The sequence below is a fragment of the Leguminivora glycinivorella genome, chromosome 14 (assembly GCF_023078275.1).
Source record: "Leguminivora glycinivorella isolate SPB_JAAS2020 chromosome 14, LegGlyc_1.1, whole genome shotgun sequence".
Taxonomy (NCBI): Eukaryota; Metazoa; Arthropoda; class Insecta; order Lepidoptera; family Tortricidae; genus Leguminivora; species Leguminivora glycinivorella.
In genome coordinates, this window is record NC_062984.1 from 6,848,673 (window position 1) to 6,873,666 (window position 24,994).

Sequence of the window (24,994 nt, forward strand, 5' to 3'; positions counted from 1 at the left end):
TATTTCCCAGTATCTTTCAGTTGTAGGCTTAGCTCACGATTGCCGCGAGAGTAGGTATGTCGCCGCGAGATAGATCACGTCTTCCTCATGACATAAGGAAGGGTCTATCTCGCGGCGACATACTCTCGGCAAGCATGTGCTAGGCCTGCAGAGTTGTTAACCTCGTGTTTTTTTAATCTAGCTAGTAAGCTAGGTATATCAAATCGAAAGAGAGGCTTCTTTCAAGTTTAGCATTGCAGTTCCCTGCTGGCCTAGTCGAAGTGCCATCATTAATAGACATTATCGAAACGCAGTCTAGCTTTGCGTCACTAAAGAAGAGCTAATTACAAGACACGTTTGAAGCGTAGGTACGCGATTGTGAATTCGGCTATAGGTACCCATTGGTAGTCTATTAGCAGCAAGAGCAGTTCCTTTCCTTGTGAGAGTTGTGAGGCCAATAGAAGCCAGAATTGAGGAAACCGAATTAAAACTGACAAGGCCAAGGCCTAGACAAGGCCTCTGTCTTTGACGATCTTTCGGGAGTATTTTAGAAACTAAATGCATACGTAAATTTTCTGGATAAAAAAGTCTCAAGAAGAATACACCTCTGGTCACCGGAAGACCTGTAAGTGACATAAAGAGTGCTGATTACTTTATTATAGCTAATATAGCTGATGTTCAGGGCAGGAAGGAATAAATCTTTTTACGCCTGCTCCTAACTACGTTTTTAACTTTAATAGTTTGAGGATGACATTATGGTTAGTGACAGTTTCTGCTAAACGTGCTAAGGAAGAAAATAGTGCTATTTAGATGATTATGAGATTTAATGGTGCTACTCAAATTATATACATTTTTAAAGCCGTTTTCTATCTGGTTAAAATTGTTTTCCAAGATTCAGGCACTTATCGTCGTTTTATCCATTTTGACAGCGTCAGACAAGAATTGTTGTATAAATGATATATAGTCGAATTTTGACGCTTAATCTGTCATTATTTTATCCTAGTACTCAATGATCGACGATAAAATTTACCGGAAGTAATAAGGTTGAAAATCACTTATTTGTTTGTGTTAATCAACTGTCAATAGATAGGATCTAAATAATATATTTACGCTTTTTGGCCACCAACGTGCACATTCTACCAAAAAGACTACCTTGTTTCCCCAATCATGTAAATTTAAGTTTCATTCATGGGTCTCTCGGTATTCACTTAATTAAAATTCTACTTGGGCAAACTACAAAATGATAGTATGAAAAGTTACGGTTGTATTCGTTTATTTATGTTTTAAATATAAATATAAAATGACACAGAGGCAGTATCTTCGAACATCGTTGTCCCGCAGGCGACACAAGCCTCAGGCGTGATGATGACGAGGCGAATGGGCTGGTGCTCTTTGTCTCCGCATTTCTTGATCGACTTCTTGTAATCACGTGATAATAAATATAGATAGGTGTACACCTTTTGCCGGTGCCGGTGTGCAATTCATTCAACACAACACAAGTTGAGTTCACTGTTTCGCAAATTAGTCTTCATTATAACAAAAACAAGTATAAACAAATATTTTTAGCAAATATAATTTTACAGACACAATTCTGTCAATGTCAGCGAATTTTTTTTTTCTGAGTTATACGTGCATACAAGAATATTATATACCATGGATTTTGCGTGCCGACCAATGAGTTGAAGCCAGGTTCATTCACCTTTACTCCTATGTTCTATCTCTTTCCGACACTGTGATGTATTGCCAGATTAGTTACTAAAAAAAACGTATAAAACATTCTTCAATCAAATTGACTTACTTTTCTTTGTATTATACGAAAAAAAACTCAATCAAAAACCTTATTTCTCCGGTATTTACCTCCTGCGTACTATGGGAACACTAATAATAAAAAAATATGCCCGATATGTCAGAATTGTCAAAAGTCATTCACCGATTCAGATATTTATTTTGCGAAATAAACGTTTTTCGACGATTTACTTAAGTTCTGCGCTATGTATTGCATAGTGAACCATTGTGGAAGTAAATGGAAACCGAAATCCGACGTAAAATTTCACAAGTAAGTACTTATTTTACCAAAATGTTCATAAACCTCGCTGGCAATAAATTTTCTGCTATTTTGCTTGTAATCTTGGTTAGTTCTTATCATTATATTGTTTTCATTGTCTCAAATTATATCAAAATTCCCACGAATAGGTTTAGAACGATAAATATGACCTTTAAAGAAAAATAATGCTATGTGTGGTTTTACGACTAGGGTGACCAATCTTTTTCTTGCATGGTATTTACTCTTATTGAATGGAGCTAAATCTATCAACTTGGTACGGTTTCTATGTTCATAGTTCATATCACAGTATAATAATACCAACTTTATTGTTTATGTCTTTACAATTAACATGAATAATATTAAACTTTTCAGTGTTCCAAAAGATGAAGGAAGGAGGCAGCGTTGGCTGTCGATTGTACCGATAAAAGGAAATGTTTCAGAGCGTTCGACAATTTGCAGATTTGCACTTTAAGCCTGAAGATTATGACACAGAAAGAAATTTTAAAAATCGGTCCAGTAACGACGGAGATATCGTGGCATAAACATTAAATTGAGATACATATATATATATATATATACATGCGAAGAGAATTGAAATACGTACGAATTGAGAACCACCTTCCTTGAGATTTGGGGCGGCGCTTAAAAATAAAGATACTGTTTTAAAACGTCCTAGTATTTCATTATTTCCCCATTGACAAATACTTCCCTTATATTTTTGTGGCTATTCCCACTAGTTACCACCAAGTTTTTACCTGTCCTAACTACTGGGATTTTCCCCACATTGTTAATTACCACACCGGGGGTTGATAGCTACTGGGATTAGTTTTCCCAGTAGTTACTACCAAAATATTATTGTGATAGTTTAAAGTGACTGAAACATTTTTTAATAAATACAGGTGTCAGTAAAAGAAAAGTTATATTTTAAGCCTCGTGTTGCAACACTCACCACGCTCTTATTCTGGAACGGTTCTGAAAAAAAAATCCCAGTAGTTTACCACTGGTAAAAACTGTACCGTATTTTGTGGCGTAAGGCAAAGTAACTGCAGAGTGGTATAGAAATGGACCTTATTGGCGGTTGACAAATTAGTAAGGTGCATTAGAGTAATTCCGAATGACAGAAATGTTCAGATAATTCCGAAAGGGGAATCTTGATATGACGGAAATAATGGTGATTTCTATGCGACTTTCCTAATTAGACGACTTTCGGAATTGCCCTAATGTACCTTACTTTTTGAGTTTGTGAGGATGGATGTTCACTTTCGTGATAAAACGATTGATCGGATTTGAATTTAATAAGTTACAAAATTAATCAGTCGTATAAACGTAATACGTCAAATTCCGCGGGATATCCCTAATGTATGCTTAATCATGGACACCCTAAAGAAAGAGATGCAAGACCGGCGTGACGTAATTCAAGGTCAAATTTTCTGGCTTCAACGTAATGTTCGGCACGCAATATCCATGGTATATAATATTCTTGCGTGCTTACGTAGTAGTAATTGTATTTTTCTATTCGACGCTAGATGGAGTTGTCATACTTATTGAAATAAGCGTTTAATTACGCCGGTGTAACTCTGTCAATGAGTATCATGACACATCTCACAAAGCTGCCAGCTGTCTATGGAAAATAAAAATAATGTTACATTGACATTTCACATTTCACATCATATGTATAATTTTTCAAAACGGAAATTTATTTTGAAATATCTAATGCAATAATTATTAATCGTTACTAAAAATATATATTAAAGACGGTTGGACTAAAGCAAAGGGGGCGTATGAAAAAAGACAGAAAATATATGACCAAAAGTGAAAAATATATCGGATTAATAAGGTTGGTGCCGTTGGTGGCTATTACATATACATTGTTTGTGTTCGAGTAATGGAATGTTTGAAGGCACGTGTATGATTATTTTTGTGTTTTGTTAACATCACAAACATAAGTACCTATCTATATCTTCTTCCTCTTGTAAATCACTAAGTACCTACTTAGATCTGATGATGTGGATTATAGATAAAATGTAGAACATTATGACTTATGATTTTATGAATAGGTATGCAGTAGAAGCAGCTTCGCTAATAGATAAGAGAGGAATAGATGTGTGTGCGAGTATTTTAGAAAATAATAAGAAAATAATTTAATTTTTAAACACCATATATTCATCATATTTTCGTTCAGGTGTCACACTCACAAGATATTAATAGCATAAGCCATAATAAGTACCTACTTACTATCTTAGCTTACACTTAACCGACTTCTGAATCTTAAAGGGAGCGGAGAAGATTGTCAATTTGTCTGTTTTTAGGGTTCTTTACCAAAAAGGTACAATAAGAAGCATTATGACGTGACGTGACTCTGTCCGTCCGTCCGCTTGTCTGTCTGTCTGTCCGTCTCGTCTGTCTATCCGCCTCTCTGTCCATTTGTCTGTACGGTAGTCTGTCCGTCTATCTGTCCATCTGTCTATCCGTCTGTCTGTACGTCTGTCAGTCCGTCTGTCTGTCTGTTCGTCTGTCTGTCCGTCTGTCTGTCTGTCTGTTCGTTTAACTGTCCGTCTATCTGTCTGTCCGTCTGTTTGTCCGTCTGTCTATCCGGTTGTCTTTAGATATATTATTTTTTGATAGAGTATAATTATAGTTATCCAGATTGATCCAATTTTTATCAAATCCAAGTTCTGATAATGGGATCCTGAAGAAATTGAGGGAACTCATCAAATACAATACAATAATCTATATTGCACACCTCACATAGTTTACAAGTAATGCACAAGAAACAAAAATAAATCAAACAGAGGTAACAACAGGCGGTCTTATCGCTTAAGAGCGATCTCTTCCAGACAACCTTCGGGTGTTGGAGTTAATATAATCAGAATATATGGTAGATGGCTCGTACATGCATACATACAGTATCTTTTGTATTTTTAACCCCCGACGCAAAAACGATGGGGTGTTATAAGTTTGACGTTATCTGTGTGTGTGTCTGCCTGTCTGTCTGTTTGTCTGTTTGTCTGTATGTGTGGCATCGTAGCTTCCGAACGGATGAACTGATTTACAATTAGTTTTTTTTTATTTGAAAGCTGAGTTACTCGGGAGTGTTCTTAGCCACGTTTCATGAAAATGTGACCACTATGTCGCGGTCGGGGTTTTTTCAAAATTTTAATTTTGTTGTCAGGTTAGTTAGTAATAAATGAATATTATAGGACATTCTTACACAGATTGACTGAGTCCCACGGTAAGCTCAAGTGGGTACCCAGACAACGATTTATATGATAGATAGATAAATGATTTATTGTCACAACATGGTCGTTAAAATCTGTACCTTATAATATATCTTAAAGTTCTATCTATGTAACCTAATATACAATACATAGGAAATTTAACTTACAATCTAGGTATACGTGACAAGTGGACAGTCTCAGCTTTGTGCTAATAATATATAAATACATAGAAAACACCCATGACTCAGGAACAAATATCTGTGCTCATCACAAAAATAAATGCCCTTATGGGGATTCGAATCCGGGACCGCGACTTAACAGGCACAAGGTCACTACCGACTACGCCAAACCGGTCGTCAAACATTATGATGCATTCAAAAAACAGTGACATTTGGATGATGTTATATGTTTTTATACCAAATAAATATATTTTTCTTTCATTCTGAGTGGAACTACGGATGATGGTCAGAAGGGAACTACATATTTTTCGATGCTCTTGTTATGAGATTTGATTTCTTCGTTATGGTTGTAAAGCATGTTCGGTTTTCAAGTCCCATTTTGGTTAAGCTCAAATTCTGGTGATGAGACCCATAAGGAAGCAAGGGAACTCCTCAAATATGAACGGCACACCTATAGTATATTTTTATGACAAAATCAAGGACACATTACCAATCGTGACATTTGGTGGAGTGGAATTGCTGATGATGCTCAGGAGTGAACCATTCAGTGAAACATATCGCTCATGTTTAAGTGTGCTGGCGTAGCGCTGGGACTCGCCTTTGTTTGCGCGGTGGGTCCGGCAGCTGCACGTGCCGCCAATCCCCACTCCACGTCGTTATTAAATTTATTTATATATAGTTGATAAGTATTAAGTTACTTTTAGTACTAACATAGTTCTAAGGATTTGTGATATATACTAATACTCTAAGGATTTAAAATATAATAAATATATTGAATTGAATTGAATAAGGGGATTTGTTCTCTTCGCCTGGTATGTTTGTATATTAGTTAGTATATTAGGTTTTCAAGACATAATTTTGTCAAGCTCGAGTTCTAATAATGGGATTCATGAGGAATAAGGAATACAGAAAAATCCTCAAATATTAACGGTAGGTATACGGTACGTATATTGATTTGTATTTCCATCAAATAATCAATGATTTACCTACATTAAAAACAGTGGCATTTGATGAAGCGGAACTGATTATGATGATTGTCGCAAGATTAAGCTCCTTTAAACTTTTCCAGATGATTATTAAGCAAGTTACCCGACTGACTTAGATACTGATGTGTCGAAGGAAAGTTTCCAATGTTCTGAAATTTTCACATAGGAAAACTTCGGAAACTTTCCATACTTTGTATGGACAATTGTATGGACCGAAACTTTCCATTTCATAAATTTATATTCCCATTATTTTTCGTGAAAGTTTCGTGATTTTTTCAAGAAATTTTAGATTTTTTGGTAAGTTTTCGCAACTTGCACATAACTAGACTTAGACCTTTCAGTGCTGGGTCCACATAACTTTAATTTTAAGTAATTATCTTTACAGCGCATTACCTCAAATGAATTGGCGTAAAATCGTATTCTGTGCAATTAAATGTGGTACCATAAAGCCACCTGGATACCATCTTGGACCAGAGACACGCTGTACGAATTGTTGACGATACGAAACTCACAAGCGTTATTGATTGAATCCTTAAGTCTAAGGAGAGACTTTGCGTCTTTACCTATGTGTGTTCTATCGCCTCTATACAAAGGGTTGTGTTCTGAGGAACTGGTTATGCCATCGTCTTCTCTTCATCATCGCACCGCTGCCGCAGCGATGATAAGCGCCCTGTCGATTGTGAGCGGCGCTCATCCATACACTTTGCTTTGTGCAGTTCAGAGGAATTTCCTCCCGCGGATTCTCCGACTGTGGAATGAGCTCCCTGCCGAGGTATTCCCGATGACTACAGTATGGGGTTCTTCAAAAAAGGAGTACTAGTTTCTACACCCTTTGAGTTGCAAGCGTCCATAGGTTTACCACCGACGTCCAACATTCGAATCTTTTGAAACCAGAACCCAAAATAAATGAACGCTGGGAAAAATCAACAAAATGGCATTTTTTACACAAATTTAATGATTGCTCTTGTTTCAGGCCGCCGTGTGTGAAAAGTGCCAAAAATACTAATAATAATACATAAAGATTCAAAGTCACAAATAATCTACCTACTTAATAGCAGCAAATTTTAGTGCTCCTTGGTAAGTTGGTAACCTGAATAAGAAAAATGTACAGGTAACGGTAAGGTAGGTAAGGTAGAAGGTATGGTACGGAGTGCAGAAGGCACGAAACTTGACATGAATAATAGTTTTGTAATTAGGTAAACGCAGCTAATAACGCCCCCCTAAAGACAATTTTTTAATAAACCCTAATTTTTAAGTATTCAGATTGCCCTAAAATATTGTTTTTTAATTTTTTATGCTAATTGAATGTTTATGAAAGATAAATATTAAGTGACCTGTGCTTAAATCGTAGATTTAGATGTAAAAAACATATTTTAAAGTTAAAGAGTCGATTGTTAATATTACCTACTACTAAGAGTCGATTGTTAGCTGTAGGTGGCATAGTAACCCAATTATACACCAGTTATACCTACCTATGGATAAATAGCTTATTTTTCACGTTTAAAAATACTGTATGGGTGGGTAGGTGAAACAGCAACTAAAACACTTTCAATATATCTCCCATGTAATAGATAGATAGAAAGATAGATCCATATTTTCAGAAAAAAGTGATTGATCGTATATTTTTAATGGTATGAATATAAATGATCCGCAATACATTCATGTGGCTGTTGTTAGCGATTCCTATGAGTCGGTAATAAAATGTATAAGTGCGGATGGAAAATATATTACCGACTTATAAAAAACTATGTTTTATTTATTTTATTGGCCTTCCATTTATAAAACCGTTTGTTATTTTCTTACATTTTAAATAGGAAGCACATATACGTGGTTTTAAATAGTAAAAACTTATCATAAACTTTGGTGTTTTCAACATAGTTGCTTCGAAAATATTAGAATTTTCGTCAATTTAAGACATTACAAAATAAAAATTAGATAACAAAGTGTAGGTCGTTAATCATTTTTTCATAAGATTAGCCGGCTTGGATATGTATGTACATTTCCATAAAAATACTTCTCTTGATATGATATAATAACATAAAAGAAAGAGAAACTAAACATAACGTTGATGTTATTGCCGACTCACGGGTCGTTGATAGCTGCTACAACTAGAAACGGTGAAGCTATCACCGTCTTGTTTTAATTTCATGATTTACGGTAGTAAATAACTTTTTACTTATACATTCTCATATAAAATTAAAAGTTTATAAATAGGTGAACACATTTTGCATTAAAAAGTAAATCACAGTACTAAATTTTTTCTAACTTTTGAACCATATGTTTAAATAATATGAAAAAAATCACAAAAGTAGAACTTTATAAAGACTTTCTAGGAAATAATTGTTTTGAACTTGATAGGTTTAGTAGTTTTTGAGAAAAATACGGAAAACTACGGAACCCTTCACTAAGCGTGGCCCGACACGCTCTTGGCCGGTTTTTTTTTAATGTTTGTTCCACGATATCTCCGACCGTCGTTACTGGACCGATTTTGATTTTTTTTTATTGAATGTATACGCATATATATTGGTCCTATTTTCTCAGAACCCAGATCTGATGATGGGATCCTGGAGAAATCGAGGGAACTCCTCCAATCTGAAAGGCATACATATGGTGATTTTTGTGTTTTTAAAGGATCATCAAGCATTTACGTACGGAACAGTGACATTTGGTGCAGTGGAACTGCTGATGATGGTCAGAACCAAACTCCTCAAATCTAAACGGCATGCTTATAGTAACTTTGGTATTTTTATAAGAACAGCATGTACTTACGTCCAGAATAGTGACATTAGGTGCAGTGGAACTGCCGATGATGGTCAGAACCGAACTCCTCAAATCTGAATGGCACACTCATAGTGACTTTGGTATTTTTATAAGAACAGCATGCACTTACGTCCTGAACAGTGATATTTGGTGCAGTGGAACTGCTGATGATGGTCAGAACCGAACTCCTCAAATCTGAATGGCACACTCATAGTGACTTTGGTATTTTTATAAGAACAGCATGCATTTAAGTTCAGAACAGAGACATTTATTTAGTTATGTTTGCTAAGCATATTGAGTTTTCGAGTAAAATTTTGAAAAAGCTTCGATTTCTTTATAATCAGATTCATGAGGAATTGAGGAAACTCCTCAAACCTTAACGTAATTAATTTGTGTTGCCATCAAATAATTAAAGCATTAAAAGTAGTTTTAATAAATACCTACACATTTCTACAAAATAAATACTGTAATAACTTAATGTACCTATGAAGTTGCAATAAATTACTGATTACTGATTACCTACATAATCCAACATTCGCAAGTAGCTTTCACCAGAACTCCAAAAGCGGCGATTTTTTTAAATATTCAACCTTAAGGCAGAATGCGTTTACCGAAGTTTGAAGTTAAGCGACACAATTGTAACGTTATGAAGGCTAAAAGTCTCGTACCTTACTTAGTCCACTCGGCAGGCCTCGTGGCCTAAACTCAATTCTTTTACAGTCTTCATTAAGTTACCATTCTATAATATACTATTTCACGACACCAACCTGGTACCTAACAGCTTTCTTTTCTATTCGAAAACACATAGCAAAATTGTATTTTATCCATAAGAGTCAAAGTAATTTGATACCTACAAATTTTAAGTTGATGTCTTAAGTTGGCTAGTAGATTTTATACCTATAAATGATGATTTTGAATGATAAATATTGAATGAATTGATAGAACACTTTATAACACTTTAAATATGAATTGATAGATTTGATTTAGTTTGATGTTTTGTTCGTGTTGGTGTGGTAAAAAATGTTGTGTTTCACTTGGTGGCAAAAGTTGGTTTATCCTTAGAGCCTTATTGAAACCCTCGCAACACTCAAGATTCTAGTTTTTAAACCGCTCGCTACGCTTGCGGTTCAATATTTGGAATCTTTTGCTTGCTCGGGTATCAATGGAACGTGTGGTTAAACAACTTTGCCCCCTTGTAAAACAAATAACTATTTCCACACAAAATGTTTTACAGCCTATTTTAAAATGTTACTTTTACGAAAGGGAACTAAAGAGGATACAGTCATAAGTACACAGTCCAATATCACATTAATTGCAAATTATTACACTGGGATAAAGTATTGTCAAAAATGGTCCGCTCAATTGATGTTGCCGATTGTTGACAAAGTACCTAATCAAAAACATGCTTATAATACTGTATATTACCTACAGTTTTAGTTTTAAATTTGATTAATTTACTAATGTAATAATTACATTCAGATTCAATAATTTTTTTTTTTTAAATCTGAATCTGAATCTAATATTTACATAAATAATCATCATCATCATTTCAGCCGTTAATCGCCCACTACTGAGCATCATAGGGAGGCCCCCTTCGTGTACGCCACTTATCCCGGTCCTGAGCTAGTCTCATCCAGAAGTGCCCCGCAGTTTTTCGAATGTCGTCTACCCAACGAGCCAACGGATGCCAAGCAGTTTTTTTACATCGGAAGGCGACCACCATTCTGTCAACATTTTGTTCCACCTGCCATCACTCTGCCTGACAACATTTCCCGCCATTTCAATTTCGAAATGACGTCACCCACGTCTCGCACCTTGGTGCGGCGTCGGATCTCGACATTCTTCACTGGATCTTAAAGCTTAATGCCGAGCATGGTGCAATTTATGGCTCTCTGTACTAGATATTTACATAATTATATAGACGGTCAGCTAAATCTTTTCACTAAAAAAGGCGAAAAATTTGAAAATTTAAGGTTCAGTGGCTAAGTTTTCGTAGGAGCGGAAAATCATTTGCTATGCCCTAAGCAAATGATTTTCCGCTTTGTGTTTTAGGGCACAGCACAGCGGATATCATCTCGCTTGAATCTAGAGCAAATCCCAAACTGGGGAAATACCTCCGCCTTACAGAAGACCGCAGCCAAATAGCACTAGACCATACTCACGGTGTTGTGTTCCTGCCGGTGAGTAAGGCTGCCAGGGCTCAACGAGGGTGCGGTGTGTTGGTGACGGAAGGACCTAACTACGGAACTAATTGTCCTTCGTCGTCAGCAAGCCGAACCCTCTTTGGAAGTTGTACACTCCTTTTTGCTGTGTACTAAACATAGCAAAAGGGAGTGTACAAGTTCCTAATGGGTTGGCAACGCACGAGACACTCCTTGAGTTGCAGGCGTCCATATTAGGTTACGGTGACCGTTTTCCATCAGGCGGACCGTATGCTTGTTTGCCACTCACGTAAATGCAAGCATGCCTTCCAAAACCTTGACGTTGGCGGAATCATCGACGAACCATCACTTAAAAAATGATTGAAAATGTAAAGAAAATTTAAATTTCGTGCCTTTTTTAGGGCCAAGATTTGGTTGACCAGAAATAAAGATTTCTAAATTGTTTAAAAGATTTTATTTCATTTAACCGTTTAACCACTATGAATTTTTCATAGAGCGTGCTTTGCGTTCTCATTTAAGTGCGTTCCCATTGAGGGTCCACGTTAGAATTTCGAGCTTTTGAGCGTTTCAGTACTTTAGTAGAAGTTTTCAAACGATTTTAAATTCAACCAATAATTTGTAAAAGTAGGCACTCAAATGTTACACTCGGTTAAAGGTGGACCCTCAGTCGTGCATATCAGACAAATGTAGAACGCATTGTATGCCTGTGTCTACCGATCGCACAGCGGAAACAAGGAAAGTGACCTTCTGTTTACGACCGACCCAAACAGGAACGCGGTTTCGGTCTCAGCTCCACTGGGCCACTATTACGAGGGTTCAGGCTTGTAAGTTTTATAAAACGATATTTATTACACGCACTTTATTAAATGAATTAAAATGATACAAAATGTAGTTTGCAAGATAGACTCCGGCAGAGATATGATGATCTAAGATTACACCACACACCTTCAGTGAGATGTTTTGTTTTGGTAGGGAGATTTGAAACTACGCATTCAATCACGGCTTCTGACCGTGGAGGAATAGTGTAGGTAGGTTCGTCAAAGTGGAAAGGTAGCGAGTGACCTTGAACTGAAAGGTGATTGGTTGAATACAGGACATCAGCGTTATTATTTTTCAGGAAATCATTACCTAAACACTGTCCACTGTCTGGTGAAATCTATATCGATCTACTCTCCACGCTCTACAAAGCTCAAGTCCGATCGTGTATTAGGGCTTCCAAATACCGGACCTTATCCAATACCGGTATTCATTCCGGTATTGGCGATTTCAATACCTGGATCCCGGGATCCCGGTATTAAAATCGAGAACATAAAAACCAAGTAATTTGCTTAAAATAACAAATTTTATTCAAAATCTCGTTTGTTACTTTTCATGCGTGTTATACTACAGCGAAATCTTGCCAATCCGACTTAGTTATATTTCAAACTTCATAAGTTTCGATTTCAACCCAAAACGGTTCACAAACTTATGTTGCCAAGTCGGTTCAACTTCTATTGTTTTTAAGTATACATAGTTCAAAGGGCTACGCCCATGTTTTTTATTTTTGTTATGAGAGGGACTGCATGAGGACGCAGCATAAAAGCAAGCGGGAAAGAGCGCCAGATTTCTACTCAGGTGATTCTGTAAGTTACATATCGCCGCCAGACCGGACATTTCGCAAGGAGACGCGGTCATAGCAAACCATGTTTTCTGCCACATCGATCTCTTTAGGCTCGTGCGGAATAGAACCTTGTAGTTCAGCAATCTTTTACATTGTATAGTCAGTGTTATTTAATGGTGTCATTGTACTGTAGATTTAACTAAATAACAAGCATTAAGAGCTTTTCTCGATTATACACACTCTACAGTTTCATCATTGACTTTTGAAACTAGAACATGAGATGATTTTTTGGAAACACATTGTAATCAATATCTGTGGTATAATTTAGTGGTATTTTTGTTTTTCGTAGCGCTAGAGGCGCTAAAGCACTAATAAAATAAATCTGTCAAATCATTGAACAATTAGCCAAAAAATCTTAACTGTCCGACACAGATTATTTTATTATAAATCACATTAAGAAATAATCTATGGAATCACACATTACTTTGCGGAAATCCATGATAATCAAAACCAAGGAGATTACTTCGCGGAATAGGAACACTTAATTTACGGATTAGAAAAGTAATTTTCTTGATTTTAATAATTCAGATTTCCCAATTTCGTTACTATAGGGAATGTTACGGCAAAGTTTTGCACTAGAGTTCAAAACATTAACGCACACGCACAATAAACCATTGAGTAGCTACGTTATACGTACCGTTAGTTCGTATGCATTAACCAATTTTTTTGAAAAGTTATATCTATGATATAGATGCATCAAGGCGATTTGTTTACGGAGGGTCTGTGGCCTGTTGCAACTACGTTTGACGTGTTGCTTCTCTGTCACACTAACGTGCGAATTCACAAGTGCGACAAATGTGTTCAAATAAGGTTCGCGGCAGGCCCTCCTCAATGAATGCTTTTGATACGTAGGTATCTTTAATTCTTTATAAATCTAAGTAATCATCGAAAAAACCATCATTTTCATACAAATATTGTAAAAACACCAAACAGAAAATGTGTCAAATCGAGAAACGAGAGCAAGAAGCAAGATTTACTCGTGTAGCGACCAACATGATGCGGAAATTTAACGTTTTTGATGAGTAATTTACGTTCATTTGCCATTATTTGTTAGTTACTAAAAATACCGGGATCTCGGTATTACTAAATTAAATACCGGTATTGAAATGTGCCCAAAAACAGGCGGGATCCCGGGATCCCGGTATTGGAAGCCCTATCGTGTATGTAGTATTGCAGCCACCTGCGTGACGGCTCTAAATACCAACTCGCCGCTTTGGATACATTTCAGAACCAGGAGGATGATTATTGAGCTTTTCGGTTTCAAGATGGTGGAGAACCGGATCGACATAGTGCACGTTGGTGAGGTCCACTGTCAATGAAGAAGTGCCGGTGGTGTTTACACTTACTCGTATTCTTTTTCGTTTCATGTACTCGTATGGGTATGGGTAACCCAGTGGTTCAACTGGTAAAACTACGCAGTAAGACTAGAGGGAATATAGCCTGCCGAAGGGTGCCATTTAATGAGCATTAGCGTGTCGGGACTAGAAAGTAAAGGTAGATCCTGTGGCGTTACTCGTTATTCTAACATTCGGTGAAGCAGCGTCATTAAAGTAAGTATAAAGTTATAATAAATAAGCAAGTGAACCCTCTAGGTTTTGATTGTAGGTGTATACCTAGTCATGGAAAGTAACAAAGGGAAATGTGTGCAGTGCAAGTGCAGTGTAACTAAGCATCTAGTATGAGGAGGCACACTGACATTTTATTCCGCCAGGCGGCGCTTCTGCAAGTGCCTAGCTAGTCATGTCACTGTCAGTCATTCATAAAGCTAGGAACATACTACGCGGACGTCCGTCGTAAATCGACCGCGGACGGGAATCTGGACAATGGAAATACACATAACCGTGCAAACTATTGGTCGACGGACGCGGACGTGGCCTTGAGCGCATGGACGTCCGATCGAAATCTGGCTCGCTGGATGTTTTGTTCCGTGCACACTGATGGGTCGCGGTCGCGGTCGATTTACGACGGACGTCCGCGTAGTATGTTCCTAGCTTAAATTATTATATGAGAGTGAAAAAAAATATCTATATATTGAATATAGTATAGACTGAAATTCTATTATCTTTGATCTCACGTATGAAATTTTTATCTGTGCAATGGACTAATACGGACGTGCTGTTGAAATAAGGGCGCGAGTACACGGTGCCACCTTCGCGCGGGTTTTACACCTCTCGTGTGTACAACTGCACATAGTGCAGAGGTACGGCGGCGGCGGAAGTGCGGGCTTTACGCGTCTAGTGTATTAAGGGCCCATTTAGATGATACGAGAACTCGCATATGAATTTTATTACATTGCGGTATTTGATGGCTGTGAAAAATTGTACGTACCCTCAATGCCCGCAATGTAACTAAAATCGCATACGAGTTCGCACGCCGTCTAAATCAGGCCTTAAATAACGCGGAGGCGCAGCGGCGGTGCGGCACCGTGTACCTACTCGCACCCTAATGATTGAGCTATGTCACAACAGTTTTTTTATTTCATTTACTCAGTTTCGAGCGTTAAAAAACGTCTATATAGAGCTAGCATTATCTTCTACGTACTATTCACTGTTAAATCCGTTTTTCTATCCGACACAAGATGTCATTACTGACGAAAATCTTGATTCATTTTATTAAAAAACGTCTTATTCTAGCGCAATAGACTTTATTTTTCAACAACTTAAAATCTTAAATAGTTTTTATTAACTGTCAATACAACATGTGGATAAGATGCTGATAGGCTGTCATCTAGGTTCTTCTATTCGACACAAGGTGTCATTACTGACGAAAATGTTTATTTGTTACACTAAATAACGTCTTATTTCAGCTTCCTTGGAGTTTATTTTACCAATTACTTAAAAATCTTTAATACTTTTTAGTAACTATCAAAGTCACACGTGGATAAAGTGGTGATAAGTGATAATTTGTCATTAGTAAAGTATTTGTTAAAATATGCTTTAATGAAACGGTTTTAGGATTTCTTTTTCAAACATTCTAACAATGGATAGGTTAACCGCTGGTAAAAACTACAGAAAGTGCCTAGGTAAAAACAAGTTTCAACTAAATCTACTTTATTATTAACAACAATAACAAAAAAAACACCTTAAACCATAATGATGCTAGTGCTTTTGGATTTCAAGGTTAATATGTAATAGGTAATAAATTCAATGTAGTTTCTAATGTTTCTATGTGTGCTAAACGCGTAAAGGAAGTGAGAAATATACATGTGTACGTTTAGATCGCTATCGCAGATCAAACTTTTGAGTGCGGCTATTAATTTTTAGGTACTTAATTCTATTTTTTTAACCTCTAAAACTATCGTGAAAACAGGCAAAAAATAAGATTTCGGCTTTAATTTGATTCGTACCTCATTTGAGGTTATCAAATTTTAAGTGCAAAATTTATTATCTTGGTGTCAATGTTCACGAACACAAACAACAATTATCCAACATTTTTATCATCTTTTATGTACCTGTACCTACTTATACCTAAACAAAACGAAATGATTCTGCTAAGTATGTTTTCACTCCTTTTTACTCCGAAGTAATAACATCCGTTTCCTTGGGTACCTTTTTTTCAAATATTAGTTTTTGTCACAGTAATTAACACATATGTACACATGTCATATAGGTATATGATCAGCCTGTTAATCTAATATATCTCTTGTGTTACGTATCTTTAAGACTTCGTACTTATAATTAAAAGAATAAGTACATTTAATTAAATACAGAACCGATCGGAGCACATACTTGCGCGTCATCAGCTATTACGTGATCTCAAAGTCATCTAAAAAGTGTACAGCAGGCAACACAGATTCAACCATATCAATACCGCAGTGGGAACTAAGCGTGTACTAATTCGTACAGTGCACCTCAGATCTGGTTTTGCGGTAGCAAGAAACTTGAGACGTGAGCTGGTGACTTGGTTAGATAGCGTGTCCATTGTACTATACTATGTACCTTATTTGTCGCCAATTTTTCATGGGTATTTATGAAATTTGTCTTAAGACATTTATTTGGCCTTTTTCTGCAGTAGACTATAATAAAAATAGAAACGATAGTAGTAAAGGTTGAACTTAAGAAGGATCATATCGCGCACACAAAAGAACGTAGAGGTAGGAACGGTATACCTATACGGATAATATCCTGGATAAAGCGCAAGAAGAAAATTCCTTTATTTAAAACCATTGAACGCAAACAGGAAACTCTTGTAAGGTGCATTTTCAATGCGTTCTTTTTGCACTACATCGCTATTTAATCCACACAAATATAGCATAGGTAAAAATAGGTCGCTGGTCACTATCAGCCTTAACATCGCGCATGTATTGCAGCCATAAGGTTTGCAACGACACTAGTAATTCTAGTGTTTACTCTATACACGACAGCTCCACATACACCACGTACCTAATAGTTTGCCCGATAAACATTACAAGTCGGCAAACAGCAGAAACGTACACGACTACACTAATTCATAAATAAAACATGCTTTTTCTGCAACGGCAATGATCCTACATCAAACAGCCATCGCTTAAAGCCGGCATTCACGTTACGACACGAAAGTCCGAATTAAGATCCGAATGACAGTCAGTCGATGACAGATTATATCTTAATTAACGCGAATTTCTATACCCCTAACGTTACAGAATTATAGCCCCTACTCCTTCATGCTTCAAGTTGGATTTAGCTTGGCATGGTTGAGCAGCTCTTTTCGTTATTGTTTACCAAGATGGCGGATAGGCGTTAAATATAGAATTTATATTCACAAAAAGGTAATGCTATAAATTGGCTGCAACATAACATTGACCACGTAACGCAGCTAATGATTATAGTGTTGCCGTTAAAACGTTTAATGACCGTGTTAGTTTGAAACGGTTGTAACTTTAATGTGAACAAAGCCATAAAGATTTAAAATTAAGATGAGACCTGTGCTTTGGGGAAATCGAGCCATTTATAAGGAGGCGCGTTAAAAACACTCGCTTCGCTGCATGTGGTGCGTTGAGATAAAGCTGCAACAAATCGCATGTCATGATCGAACCATACATGGCACGCACCGTTATGATCCATCTGCAGCATTGCAAGCAAAAGATTTTCTAAAACAATCTCTATTCCTTTAATACTTGGAACTATATCATTGTTAAATAAGTGTAAAGATATCGTGGTAAATGTTTGTACGACGACAAATTGGGTTCGAAGGAACGGCCTCGAGCTAATGGAGGCGATTTGGTTGAGCTCTTGCGCATATTAATTGTGGGCAGATTTTTAAGACCTGGGCGTTTGATAATGCGTTAAGGTCATTATTTAAAGCAACAATTATTTACTGTATTAAGCACAGCGTTATATAAACGTTACTTATAAAATCTCATAACATTTGAACAGTACAGGTCCCAGACTTGACCCTTGAGGCACTTCCGTTTTAATATTAAAATATTTTGAATAATAATACCAAATTATTGGCTTAGTTAAGGGAAAGGAAATCACTGTGTGAATAACAATTATTCAGCTTAAAGAGCAGATTGTCTTCCTTGCGTTCCTAGTCAAAAGCATATTATTAATGTCTACAAGTAGGCAAGCGGGGTAAGTTTTAGTAATAAGTATTCTTTAGTTTATTTTTGAATAGGTAATCTCGCGTAAAATTCTACTCAGTTATGCATTAGTATTCATGCCTTCATAACATTAGTGCAGAAGTTTAATGTTACATGCTGCATTCTATTTGTGACAAGGCAACCATAAACGCTTGTTATACAACTAAGGACAGTCCGTGTCAAGAATATAAATAGGTCAACTACTGTAGTAATTAATAATGGGAATATCTGCTGGGAGGCAGCTGGTTGGATCTGCGGCAGAAACTTGACGGACATTTTAATTGAATTCAGCCTGAAATCCGTTTCTAGGTTATTTTGCGCAGACTTTATTCCGAAGCTGATCCCGCACCGAGGAGGAGGAAAACATTGATTAAATCTATTGACATAGTATAATTGTTTATTTATTATATGAATTTCCACTAAACGAGTATATGGGAAAGTTAAGCTGTTTTCATTCCTGACTAAAAGATGTTAGTGGCAAAAAGCTATTAGAAAATTAATCCTACAGAAGCCACATATAATGACTCATGTCTTTAGACAATTTCTTCAATAATACACGCGGTTTTCACCACATCCAAAAAGCTAGGTTCTATAAGAACTGCATGAATTTTGGAACTTGTGTCTTTAGGATAGGATACAGAATAGTGTATTTTTTAGTTTTAGTGTATGAGGGGATAAATCATTCTTCTGCCCTACCGTGTCTAGACTCAGGGACAATATGCGGCGCCTCACGTACGTATACGCTTAGCAGTAAGTGTTATTGCCTTTTTCAATGTATTTGCAAAAAGGGTAGACTGTCTCGGAACTGATTGTTAGATCGCAAATAGGTACAATTTCAAGATACTTAGGGGGTATTGTGAATAGTCAGAAATCTCTGTAGTGAAGAACTCCACCATATGGCTGGAGTGACTTTCCGTTCTTACAATTATTGGTTTAATAACTTAAAAAGGATTTATCTAGAAGGATTTAGTGGGCGATCGAAAAATACAGTAAGGGCGTTGTGTTCAATTTTGAGCAAATTATTATAAGAGAATTCGTCTTGGAAGTCCAAAACGATTCCATAAGTTACTGATATGCATGATGTCTTTACAGCTGTTTTGTTTCGAGTATTTTCTTTCACAGCTAGTACTGAAAATAAATAGTTTTTATTAGTGCAGGCATTTATCTTAGCCATCATAACTTTCTTACACTTTCAACAGGTGATTGAAGCAATCCTGTCAACGGTTTAATGAGCAGATTCGTTCCACAACTCCTTAAGCCGCGAGACGAATTGAGACGCCTTGTTTGTTCAACTAATAACTATAGTTCTCAGAACCACTTTCCCATGAAACGTATTTGCATACGCAAAATTACGGCGCTAACTAAGGAACACTTGAAATACGGTAAAAAGGTGGGGCCTTTTAGTAGAAACCAGGTTAGAAGATGGACAGCTAAAAGCTTTTTTGCACTGATTTTATTTTCTTATTTTGTACATTAAATCGTTTTGCCCTATCGACGCTCGCTTGTGTCCACATCGAACTAAATCTCTTAGTTTACTCAGTTGTAAAGAACATACATTTCTATAGATCACTATTCTGAATCAACAACGTGTAAATTATTCCTTGATTTTGAGAGTCATCCGTTTTGCATAACTTCCTCTCCATGTTTTTGTCGCTAGTGGTCTGAAGTTGTGAAATTTTTTGAATTATTTACTGTAGATTCAAGAATAGCACGGATCTGATAGAACCAAGAATTTAGGTTGCGTATGCGAGACCTTCTCTCATCTACTCCCAATGAGCTATCGAGGTATAAACGTTGCCCTTTCCTTGCTAATAAAAAAATCTGCGTAGAAATCGGATGACAGCCGCTCGGAAATCTTACTAGACAATTTAAAAGATATATAGCATCAAACCGTCTGTCACACTCCACGCCATAACTGTTCCTTTCCGTTTCCATAACTATCACAGCGATATTTACTGGTGTCCACTAGAAAGTTCACCGTACAGATTTATTGTCTGAAGTGGCACTATTAATTGTGCCCCGTTCCGCTACCGGTTTACGTAAGATGTAGGGATATAATCCGTTTCTGATAGTCCATATCTTGTAATCAGTTGGAAGGTTGTTGGGAGTTGGGATCGTTGCGCTGCCAGTTGGGACGGAAAATTAGAAAACGAATTGAGCTTGTACTGTAATCAGAAAATATTGCCATTTTGCTCTACTTGATGTTAGTACCCAGTATCGGAGAAAATATTGCGAGGTGTACAAACTACATATCATAAATGCTACAGATGCAAAGATTTTTATTTGTTCAACATATAAAAAAAAACTTACACAATTTTTAATTAGAATTCTGTGCATCAACTTATTTATAACATCCATAATCCATAATATAATATTATAAATGGGAAAGTGTGTGTGTTTGTTTGTCCGTCTTTCACGGCAAAACGGGGCGACGAATTGTCGTGATTTTTTATGTGGAGATACTTGAAAGGGACGGAGAGAAAAAGAGATTTAATGTCATCCGCTGACAAGTCTGTGAAATAAATAAGGTAGACCTCTGTAGACCCTACGGATTCAAATACTTGGCGAGGTGTTTAGGTATTCTAGGCCATTACTTATTGGAGACATGATCTTTAGCAGCCATATGACACGATAGTACTAACTTCATCAATTTCACGCTAATTAATGACAATACAAGTCCAACAGCCACAAAAACATTCCTTAACAGGTCAGCGCCATTAAATAAGATCTGTTAGTCAGTAATATTGACAGTTGCTGACAGTTCTTGTTATAATGGGCCTTATTACATTCGAGATGGCATCACGGGTGAGCAGTCAAACCGATAATGCAGAGGTTTCCAACCTTTTGTTTAACGAAGATTTGTATTTTTTTTTCAATTTGGACCGTAAGGATCCTTAAAATATAAGTGACAGTAAGACCCTAAGTTACACATTTCAATGGTAACATTGGTGACACTGGTTGCTGCCTTTGGTAAACACTGGACTGGATAAGGGATTAGATTGGCAGAGAAAAGAAACGCCAATATATCAAAGTTATCAAGGGAGCAGAAGGACGATGTTATAAAAAAATATTGGCAAATTGACAATTAATCAATTGACAATAGTGTTTCCATTTTTTTATACAGGAACTGTTGTTACGAGTAGCAGAGAATAGCATTAATTTGTTGTGTGGAACTGAATATTTCTCCGCAAAATTTGCTCTGACAAATGGACACAGTTCAATAAAAAAACTTTCCATGCCCTGGCTGGCCTGGCTGTGACTGGGACGCACGTGGTCGGCAGATCGCCGGTTGGCAACTTCTGATATAACGTGTAGCGGCAATCTGCCGCAATTAGGTATGACGCGCGTCGGTAATATCGGTGCAAGGCTGCCGATTGACAGTAGGTAATACCAACTTGCAACTTTAAATCTTGGCGTCGATATAACTGTAAATTAGCTGTTATTACTTAGAGAACACAGAATATATAATAGTACAAGCTTAAAACAACATTTTTAAAACCTATAGGTACACCTTGCCGCTACGAGATTCTGCTTACGTCACACCGAAATATTTTTTAATCCTTTTTACAACCCCTTGTTTCTAGGAGGTGAATGTATGTTTACCTTGTATCGAATATTATGACTCCGAAACGACGAGCTTCAATTGTTTGACATGCACACCGCAAGCCCCGCCCCGCTGAGCACCCAATATTAGCGTGCAGTCAGGGGCAAGTTTCTCGAAAGGTACAAGCCTTGTATTACAACAAGTGCGCGAACTGTCAAATGGTATGGGTTGTCATGGAAACACACTTGTAATACTTGTAAGAAACGGGCCAGTCTTGTAACTTTCGAGAAACGGGCCACGGAATTGGTCTCGAAAACAATTATATGCGCTATGATGAAATATGTAAATTCATAATTTAGACACTCTCCTTTCCAAAGGGGCTAGTTAGAGCGAGATAGTGTAATTTTTTTTCCCAGTCTTTCGTTTTCTTAAATTTCAGGCAGAAGCATAACGTCGTAGTACATCACAAAGGTCGCGCGATAAATGATAAAATATCATGGCCGTCCCTATCGCACTTACAAATAGTGCGATAGGGATGCATATGGAAACCCTGATATTTTATCATTTATCGCGCGAAATAAGTGCAGAAGGAAAACATGTATTTGGGGTAGTTTTATTTAGTTTTTGTCTGCCTGTTTTTATTACTGGTGTTGATTTTTAAATCACTTACCTCTCAAGATATTTAATACATCTAATAAACGCATGATCAGACGAAAATGAACATAAACTCGCCCATTAAATAAACAAGTTAATCCTACTTTTATGCGCCCACAATACTCGTATTAGCAGTTTGCAAAGTGAAACGAGAATGGTCTTAATTACAACTCTAGGAGCCCGCTAGCCACTTACTGGCTTTAAGAGCAATGCGACTACACCTAAAATAGAGAAAACAGTACTGTGCTATTAAGACGATACGGTAGGGGTCAATTCTCCATACAAACGCTCTCGACTATTTCCTCCCTGGTTTCCAATGATTTTTTTCAACACAGATTGTTATTATTTTTATCTGTGTCGGACCGTTTTGATTTTTTGATATTCTGCTTTTTAAAGATTCTAGAGCCAATCAAAAATTTCCAAAAACGGCCTTTTTCATTGTGGCGCAAAAAAAGGTGTGATACTCAAGATTGGTAACAATTAACCAAAAAAGCTAAACGGTCCGACATTATTTCATTGTTATTCAGATTCTCGAATTTCGTTCCGATTGATTAAGTTTTGAAGGAGGAAAGAATCGAGAGCGGAACCTCGATTTTAAAGATTTTTTTGAAATATCTTTTGACTGAGTTGTACTTAATGGACATTTTTTTTCGATAAATCTAGTTAATAACACTTGTATATTTAACTAAAATTCCCAAGTTGAACTTTCTATTTTAGCATTTTCGCTACCGTATCCTCTTAAAAAAAGTAAGGAAAACTCTTGAAAAATTCTTTCTCTTGGCGAGAATCTGACTCGCGTTTTCGGGATAGTATTCAAAAATTTCCAAACTAGTTAAATATACTCGTACTTATACTAAAGTATGTGAAGTAAAGGAAGTGATACGGCTTGACTAAGGTATACCTGAACGTTGTAATACCTATAAAATGAAGAACTGCAATTACTGCAAATACTTCATTGCTCTTAGATATAAGCTGACCAATTTAATGAAACGTTGAATTTAACTGTTTTTTGCAGTCGTAAGATTCACAAGTCTGAATACTCCCAGCGATCTTTCACCGTCTTTATGTGGAGTTTCATTTGCATGAAGTCAATATACCGACAAAAATATCTTCACTTTGACATAACTGTAACTTAATTGTAAGCTTTCAAAGTTATATTATGTTCGTGCGGTTTCAGACCAGTTTTTCAACCTTTACGAAGATTGCTCGCAAGGTCGCTGTTTTTTCTCATAATTATGGATACGCACTTCTTTTTTTTCGTTGCTTCGCACGCTTATTTCGCCACCTCCTTAATCTGTGGGCAGTTTTTGCTCGAGATTCGGGATTATATTTGCATAATTATAGGCATTGTATCTAATCACATTGTTTTGCTAAGTTTTAACAGTCACGCTTATCAAGTTATCACGCTTTAAAGATATTTCACCATCAAACAGAGAATCCTACGATATGTACATTTAATTTATTTATTTATTGAGTTTGTGTAAAATAGGTCCCTACCTACAGTTTAAAATGATTACTTGATCCACGTAGCTAAATAAAAAATAAATATTACTTTCCTAAAACGAACGTTTCTTCATTTCTCACGTATCTCACAAATTCAAATACTGACATTTGGTCCATTAGTTACAATAGCGATGATATCATTGCACGAGCAACATGCACAGAGCATATAAAATGCCAGTTAAAGTTAATCAAATACCAATTATATAAATCCGCTTTGCGAAATCCCCATTGTGTTCGTACTTACAGATAGTAGAAAAAACGGGGCAAGGTAGAACTCGTACTTACCTGTAAAAGATACATTTGTAATTAATGCATTCGCATGTACACTGGCATAATAATGATTTTTTTCATCACACCCGCACTTTAAATGTGCTATTGCACGCAGGCGGAGCGTGAGTTATAGAAAAATCGTTCTCCCAAGGGAATAATGAAATTTCTTGTACCATACTTAACTTTTTTACATCTATTTACATATTTTTACATTGCGAGTGTGATGAAAAACATTGTGTGTAACTCGGGGTGTTGAATATTACTAACTCGAGTCTTTAAATCGCTCCGGCAAGCCATCGCGATTTAATTTACTCTCGTTAGTAATATTCAACTGTTGCACAATGTACTATTAAATTATTTAGGTATTGACGTTATCGTGCGTCTGCAGGGCTGGCACATGATATCGACGAAGTTATGTCGCCGCGACATTTGTCGTCCTATGTCACTTATTAATACAATTAGAAAAAGACGTGTG

General features: G+C 36.7%; 1 protein-coding gene and 1 long non-coding RNA gene across 4 annotated transcripts in view; one reads left to right on the forward strand and one right to left on the reverse strand.

The window, feature by feature from the left end:
• LOC125233140 (caskin-2) overlaps nt 1-24,994 on the reverse strand; it is a 235,905-nt gene that overhangs the window by 103,850 nt on the left and 107,061 nt on the right. The window lies entirely within an intron of this gene.
• LOC125233146 lies at nt 3,715-11,058 on the forward strand. The gene is made up of 3 exons (XR_007177830.1): nt 3,715-3,860; nt 7,380-7,483; nt 10,720-11,058. It is a non-coding gene; the product is annotated as an uncharacterized LOC125233146 (long non-coding RNA).